At 34.6% G+C, this 19,041-nt stretch overlaps 1 protein-coding gene across 1 annotated transcript in view; it reads left to right on the top strand.

Annotated features, from left to right (window-relative positions):
- The first annotated feature begins 796 nt into the window (after positions 1-796).
- LOC140146626 (uncharacterized) overlaps positions 797-19,041 on the top strand; it is a 58,146-nt gene continuing 39,901 nt past the window's right edge. Inside the window, exon 1 of the mRNA XM_072168495.1 lies at positions 797-994. The gene's annotated coding sequence lies outside the window, so the exon portion shown is untranslated. The remainder of the gene's footprint in view (positions 995-19,041) is intronic.

The raw sequence follows: 19,041 nt of genomic DNA, 5'->3' as shown, positions 1-19,041 counted from the left end.
TTTTATATCAATGACATGCGTACAATTTCATTTGCACTTGAATACAAATTTTAGTATCATTTGAATGGTAGCAGAATTGAATTAGTAGTAGAATGGTACATTATGATGGGGGGGGGTCAAAATATTTTTGAACCTATATGAGGGGGGTCAAAAAAGTTTTAGGTCCATTAAGAGGGGTCAAAAAGTTTGGGGTTCGCGAAGAGGGGGGGGGGGTTCCCTCCCTTACTCCAAAGGAAATGTATACAAAAACTAAGAGCTACTTAAAAATATTGATAGGATAGATTTACAATACTTTAAGGGTGATATTTTTCAAACAAAAGTCAGTGAGCACCCCTGATTTAAGCGAGTACTTGTAATTGAAATGACTTATGTAATTCCATCATCGTATCAGTGTCTTCATTATTTGCTTGAGATCTTCTCCAAAGGTTTGTGCTATTTATACGTAAAACGGCCATTCCATCTTCACCAAATGTGTTATTTTTATGTTAATGCTAAACACAGCATTATGAGATTTATGTTTTATATGATGATCTCCGTCCAACTGCCTCAGTGGCCTAGCGGTAAAGACCCCCGGGTAAAGACCTGGATTCATGATATAAAACAGAGTAACGGATCGCTGGTTCAAGTCCTATTGAAGCCGTGGAAACTATTTTTCTTTTAATAATGCATTATTGCATTCCGAAATGAGTCACTTGTCTGTGAATCATGTATTGGTGCCCTTAATAACAAAACCTTGTCCTTTATGTTTGGTGTCCCATTGGAAACTAATGATCCATTTCACTTTGAAACTGATCAACTACAACTCCTGTACTGCACTGCATGTATACATATACTTTACATGAATTGGGATAGCTAGCACAGGATTGTCTATACTGCACATGTATACACTGATATGCAACTTGTGATGGGGGTTTTCCAGTGCCAGTACATTGTGGACATATTGAGTCAGTGTGTGGTACAAATACAGCTGATATCGAAAATTTTATGAACAGAGGTAAGCCCTATAACTATAATACGTTTACGGTACACAGTGCAGTGTCATCGACCCTATATCTTCATGGCAGAAATCGCCATGGTAGGTTGAATCCACAGCCACGATTGGCCATTTGGTTCAGACCTTTGAAGCTCTGAGACGAATAATTAGTCGAGGGACATGACTAAGGCTACTCACAATAGCCGGGTAATTGATCTTGGTTGTGCGTGAATAAGCTTGTATACCCCATTGAGGTCAATGGTCATCGACTTTTATACTACCTGGTAGTGAGTGCAGCCATGGAATAATTGATCGGAAGAGGCACTTCTTAATTAGCATGAGGCCGCACTGTTATTTAAATAGCGTATTGTTATCTAAATTTGGCCTCAGCTCGTATAGCTGGTGCTAGTCATGGCATGCAGACGGATCCTGTTCGAACCAGTGGAAGCGTACAGGCATGTTTAATTGATGCATAAATCACCGTTCTGTATATAGGTATAATTAGCTGGTATATCATGTATATTTTGTACACGATTTCTTTATACAACAATGGGGGTGATATTAAATGTATCAAGTTTATAAAATGTGACATTTACGTGCCTTTTTATTGTCTGTAGTGCAGAGCTCCGCCTACTGAAGCTATAGATGGTGCCAGCGTGGCCGTCCCTGGCTGCATGTAGAATTCAATTCCAAAAAATATTGAATTATATCAGATTCATTTCAAGCAAACACCATTGGTCTGCATTTAAAAGAAATGTTAATTCCCAAAGATATATAATCGAGTATCACAATGCGTTATATTATGTCAAATCAGCCGTAGATCTTAAAATATTCAAGGACATTGGTTACGTAATTCCCACAACAGCGTTTGGTGATAGACCTATGAATAAGGGATTAATTAAGTAGTCTTCATTTCTGATCGGTCAGATGTGGTGTAAAAGGTTTTTTTTTGACTTGAAATACTACTTGTATTTCATACCTATTATTTGTCTCGAATTTCCATCGCATTATTGACAGCAAGTCCTAATTTCGACAAATTGGTCATGATGTAATGCATCTTTAAATGAATCTGGCTTGTGATTGGTCCCCAGATATCGTTATTGATTGAACAAATTCATCAGGATCGGTAGAGTAAACTAGTAAACCAGAGTTCGTAGTATCTGATCCAAGAAAATGCACTTACTGTGTACGTTTCAACAACCACTGTTGTCTTTGTCAACACTTGATGAGGAGTGACTGCAATCTACTGACAACCAACGCTAGAGGGATATGTAAAACAGGCGGTTTTTGGCGATTTTAGCCATTAAGCCCCCCCCCCCCGCATAAATCTGAAAGCCCCTCTGAGCCCCCCCCTCCTGGAGACGCTATTGCAAAATCAATGGAGAGAAACTATACTACCTTGTTTCTTAATAAAATGTAACGGGGTACATCAGGCAACTGTGAGAGCCAAAAAGGCCTCAAATTGAGCAAAGAAAGACATTAATTTTCACGTGCATTTCAACCAAGACGCTTCATTAGTGGTATTCGCCCTTAATGTCATATTATCATGACCGTTTTATTTTGTTTTATGTTAAGGGCTGGGGTATGAACGTTTGGACAGTATTTATTGTGGGACATTAGAGCACATCAGACATATCGAATTGCATTCTGAATACTAAGAATGTCCTGATATCAAATAATTTTGATTTTTTGAAATTCGCAATGTAATACACATTTTATGACAAATCATTAAAATTGATATTTTTGATATATAACAGTCCTCGAAGTAAATTTTATAAATTTAATGATACATTCTTTAAGTATATGTAGCTGGGAGGAAAGGCCGACGATCTATTGAAAATTTTGACCTTTCGTATTGAAGATATGGATCCCCCCCCCCCAAAAAAAAATAGGTCTTTTTGGGAAATAAAATCCATATCTTCAATATGAAAGGTCAAAATGTTCAATTGATCGTCGGCTTTTTTCCTCCCAGCTACATACACTTTAAGAATATGTCATTAGATTTATAAAATTTACTTCGAGGACTGTTATATATCAAAAATTTGAAAAATATCAAATTTTAATAATTTGTCATAAAATTTGCATTATATCGTGAATTTCAAAAAAAAAAAAAAAAATTATTTGATATGAGAAAGACATTCTTCGTATTCAGAATGCAATTCGATATGTCTGATGTGCTCTCATTTCCCACAAAAATACTGTCGAAACGCTCAAAACGCTCATTCCAGATCCCTTAAGTATATGTCATATTACATGTTTCACATTTGTACGATTTTAAATAATTCTTTATCATGTTTATAGGACATGCTCTGTTATATTTTTATATCCTCTTTTCATTCTTGAAAAGATAGATCATGCTTTATTTCACCCATTGGGTATTTCTTTATTAATTTGTGTTTATATGGCGATTTCAAGTGGGATAATAACTCCTGGATGACGTAAGCATAATGTTGATAGATTTAAATATCATTATAAATAGGCACTTAATAATAATGATATTGAAATAAATTGATAAATAGATAAATTAATAGATAAATAAATAAAAGATATATAAGCCTAGATAAATAATAAATAAATGATAAACTAGGAGTAAATTGCAAACAAATATCTTAGAGCAAATGAGCATTTAATAAGTTTTTGCGACAAATATTTTGCCCCTTGTACGTTTTATCATTATTTTATCTTTTACTAATTTTTTTTGGGACATGCTCGCTTATTTATTTTTTATGTGTTCCTCTTATCATTTGTGAAGTATTTCTTTATTTTTGTTTTAGTACAAGTGATCACTGAGTATGTTTAACTGTGGAAATATCGGTAGATAAGGTGTTTTTTATTTCACCCTTGAGTATTATTTATAAGTGTATCAACATACATTTCACATGTCATGATTTTTCATTGTTTTATTTTAAAGCAATTCTTTATTGGGGTGCATGCTCTCATATATTAGGTGGTTTTTTTCATGTTCCTCTTGTCATTCTTGATAGATGGCTGTTTATTTATGTCGCGTGTTAAGTATTTTTTTAATTTTTGGTCGAAGTGTATAATTATCATCAGACACATGTCACATTTTTATGTATGATTTTGCATTATTTAATTTCAAATTATATAATTTTTAAACGTACTAACGTAGTTCTTTATTTTTGTTTCTGTGAATATCATCCGAAAAGTAGGCCTCCTGCACATTATGATTTTGCCTTGCTTTATTTAACTCTTTACTGGGGTGCATGCTCTCTGCTGGTTTTTTTCATGTTCCTCTTATCATTATTGACAAGATAGCACCTGCTGTACGCTGTTTATTTATTTCGCCCTAAATTATTTCTTTACTTGTGTTTTTAGATTTTGAAGTTTATATCATGATAGCACACGCTATGTTTTTATACCAACCGCGTTTTCTTTTTGAAAACAGTTCTTGTTTCAAATCCTGGTCCGCAATGTCAACATTCAGTTCGTTCATAAAATATGGCTATTTATTTATGTCGCGTGTTAAGTAGTTCTTTATTTTTTGCTCGAAGTGTATAAATATCATCAGACACCTGTCACATTTTTATGTATGATTGTTCATTATCTAATCTTAAAATATATAATTCTTTAAACTTATTTCTTTTTTTTTCTGTTTCAGTGAATATCATCCGAAAAGTAGGCCTCTACACATTATGATTTTCCTTGTTTTATTTAAACTCTTTATTGAGGTACATGCTCCTCTTATCGTTATTGACAAGTCATCACATGCTGTACGCTGTTTATTTATTTCGCCCTCATTTTCTTTACTTTTGTTTTTAGATCTTCAGTTCTTTATTTTTGTTTCTGTGAATATCATCCGAAAAGTAGGCCTTCTGCACATTATGATTTTTCCTTGCTTTATTTAACTCTTTACTGGGGTGCATGCTCTCTGCTGGTTTTTTCATGTTCCTCTTATCATTATTGACAAGATAGCACCTGCTGTACGCTGTTTATTTATTTCGCCCTAAATTATTTCTTTACTTTTGTTTTAGATTTTGAAGTTGATATCATGATATCACACGCTATGTTTTATACCAACCGCATTGTCTGGTTAAAGACAGTTCTTGTTTTAAATCCTGAATACAATGTCAACATTCAGTTCGTTCACCTCACAATGCGGTGCGATGTTATATAACTGTATATATTGCAGGGTTGCCAAACCCGCGATGTAATAGGCCTAGGTCAATAGGATGAGTTTTGAAGATTTTCCTCGCGACAATTTCCTGTCCTATAGACACCAATTGATGGTTAAGAAAAATATTGCATGACTTTTCAACATTGGCTTACGCGACTTCTGGTAGTTTTTTATCTCATAGAAACCAACGGTTGATAAAAAAAAATATTGGGCGACTTTTCAATGATTTGACCCGCGGTTTGCCCTCATTTGTTTGGCAACCGTGGTCTGTGTTAAGTGAATATATTTCGGTAAGAAAATAATTATCATAGACCATGTAGACAGAACGGACAATAGTCATAGGCGCTCTCCTCCATTTTGAGAAATATACTTTTACACACACACTATATTTAATGATCAGCCTTAAAGTTTTACCTTTTAGTGGGTTAAGCCAAACCTAAGTGGATGAAATATAAATCAACACTTCTGGCACTGATTGGTTTCCGTAGTTGTTATATGGAATACGAGCTGTCTGTAGCTACAAAATTGTCTGCAAATCGGCTTTTGCCGGGCCTCTCTTGTTCGGCGTTTTTCTCATTAAATTAGGGTCCCGTTCAAATAAAAAATAAACTGGTGTCTAGATGTAATCACAGTTAACACACCAGGAAAATTATAGAATATACAACAACCTAGTTACACCTGTAGACTGCGAACAAACATGCACCTGGCCAGACCTGGCCGTAAAACAAAGTGTTCTCCCTACGGATACCCTTAAGGGTCACACAATAACAAATCAAAATGTATCTTTTTGATGACTAGCGGGATACCCGCGCTTCGCGCGGGTCCCCGCTAGATGAGTAAATAGGAGCGTTCACTATAACAGGAAGAATTACTGAACAGGTAGAATCATCGAAAAGATACATTTTATTTATATACATCTGTCTCTTCTTACATTTCTTTTTTTCCTTTCTTATCAGTTTCTTCTACATGGGGCTATTTTGTTCCCATTTAAAAAGAAATATTTGCTGCTTAGCTTGTGATTTCCCGTTTCCATGTTTTTTATTTAATTCTGTTATCATTATTATAGCTTCTTTTTTCTTACATTTCCTAATTAGTTTCTTTCCTTCTTTGTTTCGTTCCCGTTTCATTTAGTTAATTTAACCCGTTGGCCTAATTACTCGTACCTCTTTTGTCATTTTAATTTCATTTTAGTAGGTCTACCGCTTCATTTTGTTTATACAACACACATATTTTTCCCGTATACGTCCTCTCATAGCGTGTATGCGGACGTGTTCATCTTTATCATAATCCCGTGACCCGTCCATGTACTTTTTGTCCTTTAATTTTTTTTTTTTTCCTTCTTTCTGTATTATCATGTCCACTGGTCTCTGGCTCTCAAGTCGCGTGGCTCTGCGCCGTTTACGCGCGCATTGGCGTAGTGCGCATTACGCTCTATCGCCGACGCGCTGCCTGCCAGCTGCAGTGACGCGCAGGCTGGTAACTGATTTTCATAACAAAAACCCCGTTTTTACCCATATTTTCACTGTTTTTGCAGCCAATTCTTGACCGATTTCAACCAAATAAAGTCGAGGCAATTTCCCGTATATTCCTCGATCTCCCGTATGAATTTGGCGACATTTGGATCGAAACTGACGGAGCCTTTTACATAAACCACATACATACACACACACACACAACATTAGCCTATTTATAGTAAGATTCACCTGTCCAGTAACATTAGCCTATTTATAGTAAGACTAGCGGGGACCCGCGCGAAGCGCGGGTATCCTGCTAGTATGTGTAAAAGTCTCTTTGGTGTGATTTTTTTTTGTAAATGTGACAAGCCATGACCAAAAATCAAATTTTTTACCAAAAATCACATTTTTGACCAAAAAAACATTTTTGACCAAAATCACATTTTTGACCAAAAAATCACATTTTTGACCAAAAAAATAATTTTTGACCAAAAAATACATTTTTGACCAAAAAACACATTTTGACCAAATTTTTGGTCAAAAGACCAAAAATTACATTTTGACCAAAAACACATTTTTGACCAAATTTTTGGTCAAAAAGACCAAAAATAACATTCTTGAAATAAATGACCAAAAATTACATTTTTGACCAAAAAACACATTTTTGACCAAAAATCATATTTTTGACCAAAAATCACATTTTGACCAAAAAATATATTTTTGACCAAAAAACACATTTTTGACCAAAAATCACATTTTTGACCAAAAAACACATTTTTGACAAAAAATCACATTTTTGACCAAAAAACACATTTTTACCAAAAATCACATTTTGACCAAAAAACACATGAAAATTTTTTTTACTTTTTTATATAAGAAATTAAAACACATTTTGACCAAAAATCACATTTTGACCAAAAATATTTTTGACCAAAAACACATTTTTACCAAAAATCACATTTTGACCAAAAAATATTTTTTGACCAAAAAACACAAGAAAATTTTTTTAACTTTTTTATATAAGAAATTAAAACACATTTTTGACCAAAAATCACATTTTGACCAAAAATATTTTTTGACCAAAAACTGACCAAAAATCACATTTTGACCAAAAATCACATTTTGACCAAAAACACATTTTTGACCAAATTTTTGGTCAAAAGACCAAAAATTACATTTTGACCAAAAAACACATTTTGACCAAATTTTTGGTCAAAAGACCAAAAAGACCGTTTACGCGCGCATTGGCGTAGTGCGCATTACGCTCTATCGCCGACGCGCTGCCTGCCAGCTGCAGTGACGCGCAGGCTGGTAACTGATTTTCATAACAAAAACCCCGTTTTACCCATATTTTCACTGTTTTTGCAGCCAATTCTTGACCGATTTCAACCAAATAAAGTCGAGGCAATTTCCGTATATTCCTCGATCTCCCGTATGAATTTGGCGACATTTGGATCGAAACTGACGGAGCCTTTTACATAAACCACATACATACACACACACACACAACATTAGCCTATTTATAGTAAGATTCTACCTGTCCAGTAATTCTTCCTGTTATAGTGAACGCTCCCATTTACTCATCTAGCGGGGACCCGCGCGAAGCGCGGGTATCCCGCTAGTATGTGTAAAAGTCTCTTTTGGTGTGATTTTTTTGTAAATGTGACAAGCCATGACCAAAAATCAAATTTTTTACCAAAAATCACATTTTTGACCAAAAAACACATTTTTGACCAAAATCACATTTTTGACCAAAAAACACATTTTTGACCAAAAATCACATTTTTGACCAAAAATCACATTTTGACCAAAAAACACATTTTTGACCAAATTTTTGGTCAAAAAGACCAAAAATTACATTTTGACCAAAAAACACATTTTTGACCAAATTTTTGGTCAAAAAGACCAAAAATTACATTTTTGAAATAAAAGACCAAAAATTACATTTTTGACCAAAAAACACATTTTTGACCAAAAATCATATTTTTGACCAAAAATCACATTTTTGACCAAATATCACATTTTTGACCAAAATCACATTTTGACCAAAAAACACATTTTTGACCAAAAATCACATTTTTGACCAAAAAACACATTTTTGACCAAAAATCACATTTTTGACCAAAAAACACATTTTTAACCAAAAATCACATCAAAAATAATTTTTTACTTTTTTATATAAGAAATTAAAACACATTTTTGACCAAAAATCACATTTTGACCAAAAAATATTTTTGACCAAAAAACACATTTTTTACCAAAAATCACATTTTGACCAAAAAATATTTTTTTGACCAAAAAACACAAGAAAAATTTTTTTACTTTTTTATATAAGAAATTAAAACACATTTTTGACCAAAAATCACATTTTGACCAAAAATATTTTTTGACCAAAAACTGACCAAAAATCACATTTTTGACCAAAAATCACATTTTGACCAAAAAACACATTTTGACCAAATTTTTGGTCAAAAAGACCAAAAATTACATTTTGACCAAAAAACACATTTTTGACCAAAAAACATTTTTGACCAAAAATTACATTTTTGAAATAAAAGACCAAAAATTAAATTTTTGACCAAAAAAACACATTTTGACCAAAAATCATATTTTGACCAAAAATCACATTTTTGACCAAATATCACATTTTTGACCAAAATCACATTTTGACCAAAAAACACATTTTGACCAAAAATCACATTTTGACCAAAAACACATTTTTACCAAAAATCACATTTTGACCAAAAATATTTTTTGACCAAAAACACAAGAAAATTTTTTAACTTTTTTATATAAGAAATTAAAACACATTTTTGACCAAAAATCACATTTTGACCAAAAATATTTTTGACCAAAAACTGACCAAAAAACACATTTTGATCAAAAATCACGTTTTGACCAAAAATCACGTTTTGACCAAAAATCGCATTAATTGACTAAAAATCACGTCAAAAATCATTTATAAATAATAATCACAATTTTGACCAAAAATCATATTTTGACCAAAAAAGATTCTGAATTATAGGTTAATGAACGCGTATTACTTATTGGGAGAGAAATTAGACAAAATAATGCACCCGCACTGATGTTGATGCGTCTAATGCACGAGCCCCGAAGGGGGAGTGCATTAGACGCATCAACATCAGCGCAAGTGCATTATTTTGCCTAATTTCTCGAGCAATAAGTAATACAAGTTTATTAATCTATTTCATACACGAGAAGAAAAAACGTGTGATTTTTACTTTTTTATATAACAAATTATCACTAAAAATGTTGGAAAACAGAACCAAATAAAAATGCATCAACCCGCCCGAAAAATGAATCAATCTTACGCGACGCGAACGTGCGCGAAACACTGCGCGTAGTACGCGGAGTGCACAATATACACAATCAATGCATGTTTCGTACTTTTCTAACAGCTTTTCTGATTGGCTGCTTAGATATAGGAGTGTATGAAGACATAATAATGATAAAATTGGACGGATAATTTCGCATGATACCTGGATTTATCAGTCTCGCTAGAGTTTTCAAATATGACGCTCGACGTCGTCTCGCATATTTTAAAACTCTAGCTCGACCAATAAATTCAGGTATCACACTCAATCCGTCCAATTTTATATCAAACTTGGTACGGTGATAGGATATGATGGCGTGATTTGCTGTATACTCTTGTGTCACATTATTTGCATATTTATGAATAACTAGCGGGATACCCGCGCTTCGCGCGGGTCCCCGCTAGTGAGTAGACCTAAATGGGAGCGTTCGCTATAACAGGAAGAACTAGAGCGGTTCTCGGCTTTCGCGGTTCTCGGCATTCGCGGTTCTCGGTAGTGTGGGTTGGTCCGTATGTGACGTTTCTGTTCAGAACCTTGTGTGACCCTTCCCCCGAAAAAAATCATCCGCCACCACTGGTTATAACAAGGGCCTTGTAAATGCAACTGGTGAGACAGAGCCTCGAATGACGTTTGTGTTTTCAGTCTGATTTCAGTTCCCTAACAGGTACAAAGTTTACGCATTATCATTAGGCCTACCAAGTATTGTATGTCCTATAATCTCTTATGTATGACATGGATCTTTACCATGATTAAAAAAAAAAAAAAAATATCATTTCAATACCCCAAACATGCGTTAAAAAAGACCATGTTTTACACATGCAACCTCAAGTTTAGACATATAATTTAATTTTCCCTAAACCCTCATGCACGGGAAAAATCATGCCGCCACCATTGGTTATGACAAGGGCCTTTTAGGGTGCACACCAGTAAATAACCCCACTGACTTTCTGTACAGACAGGGGCCGGGAAAACAACTCAGTTCTTCAAAACTTCCCCTTTCTGCAAGCAGAAGGTCAGATGACGACATCCATTGTAAAAATTAATATATGGATTTCAGGATTTTTTTTCCAGAAATATTGTAAAAAGTTCAACCTATAACCCATACAGCTAACGCCACCTCACAAACAGCGTGGTGTTTCTGAAATGTAACACATTTTGAAAGTCGTCATAAAAAGTCGGATCCTGCTAAATTTACACAGACAATCTAATTTACAGGCCTAAATGATGATTAAATATGAATCAGGGCCTAATAGTTGCCTTTTAAGCCTTTTCTAATGTATTACATTAAGTCATATTGCACATTTCCTCGTTTCAAATACTGTTTTTTTCCCTTCCAGGGTGTAGCTAGACTTCTCCGTACTCCACTTGCCAATTGTGCTTCTGGCTATTGCATTTAAGCTTAAAACTCTGATTATTATTTGTGCACAATTGATAGCTTTTTTCATCTAATCTTTTCAGTCACCGTACGCCCTCTGTTTGTTAGCTTCCCAAGTGGACTACTGACTTTGGATTGCGGATAACTTTTTAACACGGGATTCTATGGAGAGTTAGGCCAATTTCTGGCCTAACTAAAATTGGTCATGATGTAATGCATCTTTAAATGAATCTGGCTTGTGATTGGTCCCCAGATATCGTTATTGATTGAACAAATTCATCAGGATCGGTAGAGTAAACTAGTAAACCAGGGTTCGTAGTATCTGATCCAAGAAAATGCACTTACTGTGTACGTTTCAACAACCACTGTTGTCTTTGTCAACACTTGATGAGGAGTGACTGCAATCTACTGACAACCAACGCTAGAGGGATATGTAAAATCAGGCGGTTTTTGGCGATTTTAGCCATTAAGCCCCCCCACCGCATAAATCTGAAAGCCCCTCTGAGCCCCCCTCCTGGAACGCTATTGCAAAATCAATGGAGAGAAACTATACTACCTTGTTTCTTAATAAAATGTAACAGGGTACATCAGGCAACTATGAGAGCCAAAAAGGCCTCAAATTGAGCAAAGAAAGACATTAATTTTCACGTGCATTTCAACCAAGACGCTTCATTAGTGGTGTTCGCCCTTAATGTCATATTATCATGACCGTTTTATTTTGTTTTATGTTAAGGGCTGGGGTATGAACGTTTGGACAGTATTTATTGTGGGACATTAGAGCACATCAGACATATCGAATTGCATTCTGAATACTAAGAATGTCCTGATATCAAATAATTTTGATTTTTTGAAATTCGCAATGTAATACACATTTTATGACAAATCATTAAAATTGATATTTTGATATATAACAGTCCTCGAAGTAAATTTTATAAATTTAATGATACATTCTTTAGGCCTAAGTATATGTAGCTGGGAGGAAAGGCCGACGATCAATTGAAAATTTTGACCTTTCGTATTGAAGATATGGATTCCCCCAAAAAAAAAAAATAGGTCTTTTTGGGAAATAAAATCCATATCTTCAATATGAAAGGTCAAAATTTTCAATTGATCGTCGGCTTTTCCTCCCAGCTACATACACTTTAAGAATATGTCATTAGATTTATAAAATTTACTTCGAGGACTGTTATATATCAAAAATTTGAAAAATATCAAATTTTAATAATTTGTCATAAAATTTGCATTATATCGTGAATTTCAAAAAATGAAAATTATTTGATATGAGAAAGACATTCTTCGTATTCAGAATGCAATTCGATATGTCTGATGTGCTCTCATTTCCCACAAAAATACTGTCGAAACGCTCAAAACGCTCATTCCAGATCCCTTAAGTATATGTCATATTACATGTTTCACATTTGTACGATTTTAAATAATTCTTTATCATGTTTATAGGACATGCTCTGTTATATTTTTATATCCTCTTTTCATTCTTGAAAAGATAGATCATGCTTTTATTTCACCCATTGGGTATTTCTTTATTAATTTGTGTTTATATGGCGATTTCAAGTGGGATAATAACTCCTGGATGACGTAAGCATAATGTTGATAGATTTAAATATCATTATAAATAGGCACTTAATAATAATGATATTGAAATAAATTGATAAATAGATAAATTAATAGATAAATAAATAAAAGATATATAAGCCTAGATAAATAATAAATAAATGATAAACTAGGAGTAAATTGCAAACATTAAATATCTTAGAGCAAATGAGCATTTAATAAGTTTTTGCGACAAATATTTTGCCCCTTCTTGTACGTTTTATCATTATTTTATCTTTTACTAATTTTTTTGGGACATGCTCGCTTATTTATTTTTTATGTGTTCCTCTTATCATTTGTGAAGTATTTCTTTATTTTTGTTTTAGTACAAGTGATCACTGAGTATGTTTAACTGTGGAAATATCGGTAGATAAGGTGTTTTTTATTTCACCCTTGAGTATTATTTATAAGTGTATCAACATACATTTCACATGTCATGATTTTTCATTGTTTTATTTTAAAGCAATTCTTTATTGGGGTGCATGCTCTCATATATTAGGTGTTTTTTTTTTCATGTTCCTCTTGTCATTCTTGATAGATGGCTGTTTATTTATGTCGCGTGTTAAGTATTTTTTTCATTTTTGGTCGAAGTGTATAATTATCATCACATGCTGTACGCTGTTTATTTATTTCGCCCTCATTTTCTTTACTTTTGTTGTTAGATCTTTAGTTCTTTATTTTTGTTTCTGTGAATATCATCCGAAAAGTAGGCCTTCTGCACATTATGATTTTTCCTTGCTTTATTAATAACTCTTTACTGGGGTGCATGCTCTCTGCTGGTTTTTTTCATGTTCCTCTTATCATCATTGACAAGATAGCACCTGCTGTACGCTGTTTATTTATTTCGCCCTAAATTATTTCTTTACTTTTGTTTTTAGATTTTGAAGTTGATATCATGATATCACACACTATGTTTTATACCAACCGCATTGTCTGGTTAAAGACAGTTCTTGTTTTAAATCCTGAATACAATGTCAACATTCAGTTCGTTCACCTCACAATGCGGCGATGTTATATAACTGTATATATTGCAGGGTTGCCAAACCCGCGATGTGCCAAACCCGCGATGTAATAGGCCTAGGTCAATAGGATGAGTTTTGAAGATTTTCCTCGCGACAATTTCCTGTCCTATAGACACCAATTGATGGTTAAGAAAAATATTGCATGACTTCTCAACATTGGCTTACGCGACTTCTGGTAGTTTTTATCTCATAGAAACCAACGGTTGATAAAAAAAATATTGGGCGACTTTTCAATGATTTGACCCGCGGTTTGCCCTCATTTGTTTGGCAACCGTGGTCTGTGTTAAGTGAATATATTTCGGTAAGAAAATAATTATCATAGACCATGTAGACAGAACGGACAATAGTCATAGGCGCTCTCCTCCATTTTGAGAAATATACTTTTACACACACACTACATTTATAATTAAAATGATCAGCCTTAAAGTTGTACCTTTTAGTGGGTTAAGCCAAACCTAAGTGGATGAAATATAAATCAACACTTCTGGCACTGATTGGTTTCCGTAGTTGTTATATGGAATACGAGCTGTCTGTAGCTACAAAATTGTCTGCAAATCGGCTTTTGCCGGGCCTCTCTTTTCGGCGTTTTTCTCATTAAATTAGGGTCCCGTTCAAATAAAAAATAAACTGGTGTCTAGATGTAATCACAGTTAACACACCAGGAAAATTATAGAATATACAACAACCTAGTTACACCTGTAGACTGCGAACAAACATGCACCTGGCCAGACCTGGCCGTAAAACAAAGTGTTCTCCCTACGGATACCCTTAAGGGTCACACAATTACTGAACAGGTAGAATCATTGAAAAGGTACATTTTATCTTACTATAAATTTCCCGTTTCCATGTTTTTTTTATTTAATTCTGTTCTCATTATTTTAGCTTCTTTTTTTCTTACATTTCCTGAATGGTTTCTTTCCTTCTTTGTTTCGTTCCCATTTCATTTAGGTACTTTAACCCTTTTGGCCTATTACTCGTACCTCTTTGTGTGACCCTTAAGGGTATCCGTAGGGAGAACACTTTGTTTTACGGCCAGGTCTGGCCAGGTGCATGTTTGTTCGCAGTCTACAGGTGTAACTAGGTTGTTGTATATTCTATAATTTTCCTGGTGTGTTAACTGTGATTACATCTAGACACCAGTTTATTTTTTATTTGAACGGGACCCTAATTTAATGAGAACTAGAGCGGTTCTCGGCTTTCGCGGTTCTCAGCATTCGCGGTTCTCGGTGGGTTTGTGGTATAGGGTAGGGGAACCTTGTGTGATCCTGGATGGTGTGTTTTATTGATTGGTTTATGTCTTTGTGCTGTTTTGGCCCGTATGTGTCGTTTCTGTTCAGAACCTTGTGTGATCCGAATGTGTATTGTTTTCTTTGTGGTATTTGATGTGTTTTAAATCTATAGGCCCTGTTTGTCTGCCTGTGTGTCATGATCAATCCAATTGATCAATAGCTCCACATATCTAGCGTTTTTAATCGCGCCATTTGTTGCGTGGTCTTTCAGCGTCCAGCGTGTCTAAGGGGCTGTGCAATAATTATGAGCCCTGGGGAGGGTAAAATTGGGGGGGCAAGAAATTTTGGCGAGCCGAAAGGGGGGCAAGCAATTTTTGGCCAGCCGAGAGGGGGGGCAAGCGATTTTGGCACACATTCATGGGGCGCCTTTTAAATAAAACGCTATAAAAAGGCTTAGGAAAACAGTACGGAAACGCTTTAATATGCAAATTTTCCTGCTCGCTGCGCTCGCAACATATATCTAGACCATTTAAGGTTTGAAAATTGGGATCCCAAAATTTGGCATGTGTAAGGGGGGGGGGCAAAGAATTTTTGGCGGGCTGAGAGGGGGGCAAGCGATTTTTGGCAGGCCGAGAGGGGGGGGCAAGCGATTTTTGGCGGGCCGTTCGAAAAATTTACCCCCCCGGGGGGGGAAAATAATTATTGCACAGCCCCTAAGCTTACGTGAGTATAACAAGCGAGACGCGACTGGAATAAATTCTAATTGTGTTGAGTGAAAGAAAAAGGAGCATTCTTTGATTCGGGTTTAAGGAGAGCAGTCACGTATTTATAAACAGCTATTAGCTGAAGTGAACATTGAAGATTCACGTATACTCACATCGAATATTAAGATCAGTGTTTATGCATTGATATTATTTATGAACTATGAAGATAATTATGGAAATCTACACGATGTGTCTCGACTTCTTCTTAAATTCTATTCTTCTGGTAGATATAACTCTTGGTATACCCTCTAATGATCACAGAACCTTCAAGAAATGTTTTCAAAATTAAAAAAAAATAGAAATTAATAAAGTTATGACTCAATTTAAAAATAATACAAAATAATTAATTAATAGAAAATATCTCAGCTTCCTCGACATCTTTTTTCAAAATTTTAATAAATAGAAATAATGTTATAGGCCTATTACTGAATTTTATAAATAAAAATTAATTTGAAGCGGCCTCAAAAAAGGAAGCGGACGGGGACCAGTAACAGTTTTATTTTTTTTATTCGGCCTTATCATATCAACTAATGCTATTACAATAACAAACGGTGTGAGTCATATCAAAGTTTGGTCATATTGGATTTAAAAAAAAAAGAGGATTTTAATGTTTCATCGAAAAAATAGGTGCAAAAGGACTTTTTTATTGTTTAGGTATTTAAAAAAATTAAATTAATTTGCAGCGGCCTCAAAGAAGAAGCAGTTTTTGTATTCTTCTGGTAGGTATTTAAAAAAAAAGAAATAAATTTGAAGCGGTCTCTAAAAAGGAAGCGGGAGGAGATGAGAAACATGTTTTATTTTTTACTCGGCCTTATCATATTTACCGATGCTATTTTAATAGCATCGGTATGCACCCTTAACCCAGCGCAAACATTATAAACTTTATCAAGTGCTAATTGTGTTTACTTTTAGAGCCAGCACTAGTCTCTTACAAAGCCGCCGTTCCTATTACAAACATGTTTGTTCTGGATAGCCACACACAGTCTGGCCAGAGACTAAGCCATCACAAGGAATGATTGCCTAAACGATAAATAAGCTCTCTCAAACAGGCGTCCAAAATAGCCTAAACCCTTCCAATTTCGATTTGTGAAGCTGTGTTTTGAAAACAAATAATGATGCGTAAAAAGCCACTCGTGTCATGACTGATGTGCATCTCTTTTTGGCGTTTTTGCATTAAATTAGGGTCCCGTTTAAATTCAAAAATAAACTGGTGTCTAGATGTAATCACAGTTAACACACCAGGAAAATTATAGAATATAAAACAACCTAGTTACGCCTGTTCAGTGCGAACAAGATGCACCTGGTCGGATCACAAAGATGTGATTTCCTCACGGATCACACCAAAAACGCCGAAAAAGAGAGGCCCGGCAAAAGCCGATTTGCAGACAATTTTGTAGCTACAGACAGCTCGTATTCCATATAACAACTACGGAAACCAATCAGTGCCAGAAGTGTTGATTTATATTTCATCCACTTAGGTTTGGCTTAACCCACTAAAAGGTAAAACTTTAAGGCTGATCATTAAATATAGTGTGTGTGTAAAAGTATATTTCTCAAAATGGAGGAGAGCGCCTATGACTATTGTCCGTTCTGTCTACATGGTCTATGATAATTATTTTCTTACCGAAATATATTCACTTAACACAGACCACGGTTGCCAAACAAATGAGGGCAAACCGCGGGTCAAATCATTGAAAAGTCGCCCAATATTTTTTGTATCAACCGTTGGTTTCTATGAGATAAAAACTACCAGAAGTCGCGTAAGCCAATGTTGAAAAGTCATGCAATATTTTTCTTAACCATCAATTGGTGTCTATAGGACAGGAAATTGTCGCGAGGAAAATCTTCAAAACTCATCCTATTGACCTAGGCCTATTACATCGCGGGTTTGGCAACCCTGCAATATATACAGTTATATAACATCGCACCGCATTGTGAGGTGAACGAACTGAATGTTGACATTGTATTCAGGATTTAAAACAAGAACTGTCTTTAACCAGACAATGCGGTTGGTATAAAACATAGCGTGTGATATCATGATATCAACTTCAAAATCTAAAAACAAAAGTAAAGAAATAATTTAGGGCGAAATAAATAAACAGCGTACAGCAGGTGCTATCTTGTCAATAATGATAAGAGGAACATGAAAAAACCAGCAGAGAGCATGCACCCCAGTAAAGAGTTAAATAAAGCAAGGAAAAATCATAATGTGCAGAAGGCCTACTTTTCGGATGATATTCACAGAAACAAAAATAAAGAACTAAAGATCTAAAAACAAAAGTAAAGAAAATGAGGGCGAAATAAATAAACAGCGTACAGCATGTGATGACTTGTCAATAACGATAAGAGGAGCATGTACCTCAATAAAGAGTTTAAATAAAACAAGGAAAATCATAATGTGTAGAGGCCTACTTTTCGGATGATATTCACTGAAACAGAAAAAAAGAAATAAGTTTAAAGAATTATATATTTTAAGATTAGATAATGAACAATCATACATAAAAATGTGACAGGTGTCTGATGATATTTATACACTTCGAGCAAAAAATAAAGAACTACTTAACACGCGACATAAATAAATAGCCATATTTTATGAACGAACTGAATGTTGACATTGCGGACCAGGATTTGAAACAAGAACTGTTTTCAAAAAGAAAACGCGGTTGGTATAAAAACATAGCGTGTGCTATCATGATATAAACTTCAAAATCTAAAAACACAAGTAAAGAAATAATTTAGGGCGAAATAAATAAACAGCGTACAGCAGGTGCTATCTTGTCAATAATGATAAGAGGAACATGAAAAAACCCAGCAGAGAGCATGCACCCCAGTAAAGAGTTAAATAAAGCAAGGCAAAATCATAATGTGCAGGAGGCCTACTTTTCGGATGATATTTACAGAAACAAAAATAAAGAACTACGTTAGTACGTTTAAAAAATTATATAATTTGAAATTAAATAATGCAAAATCATACATAAAAATGTGACATGTGTCTGATGATAATTATACACTTCGACCAAAAATTAAAAAAATACTTAACACGCGACATAAATAAACAGCCATCTATCAAGAATGACAAGAGGAACATGAAAAAAAACCACCTAATATATGAGAGCATGCACCCCAATAAAGAATTGCTTTAAAAT

The sequence above is a fragment of the Amphiura filiformis genome, chromosome 2 (assembly GCF_039555335.1).
Source record: "Amphiura filiformis chromosome 2, Afil_fr2py, whole genome shotgun sequence".
Taxonomy (NCBI): Eukaryota; Metazoa; Echinodermata; class Ophiuroidea; order Amphilepidida; family Amphiuridae; genus Amphiura; species Amphiura filiformis.
This window is presented reverse-complemented; position numbering and strand designations above follow the sequence as displayed.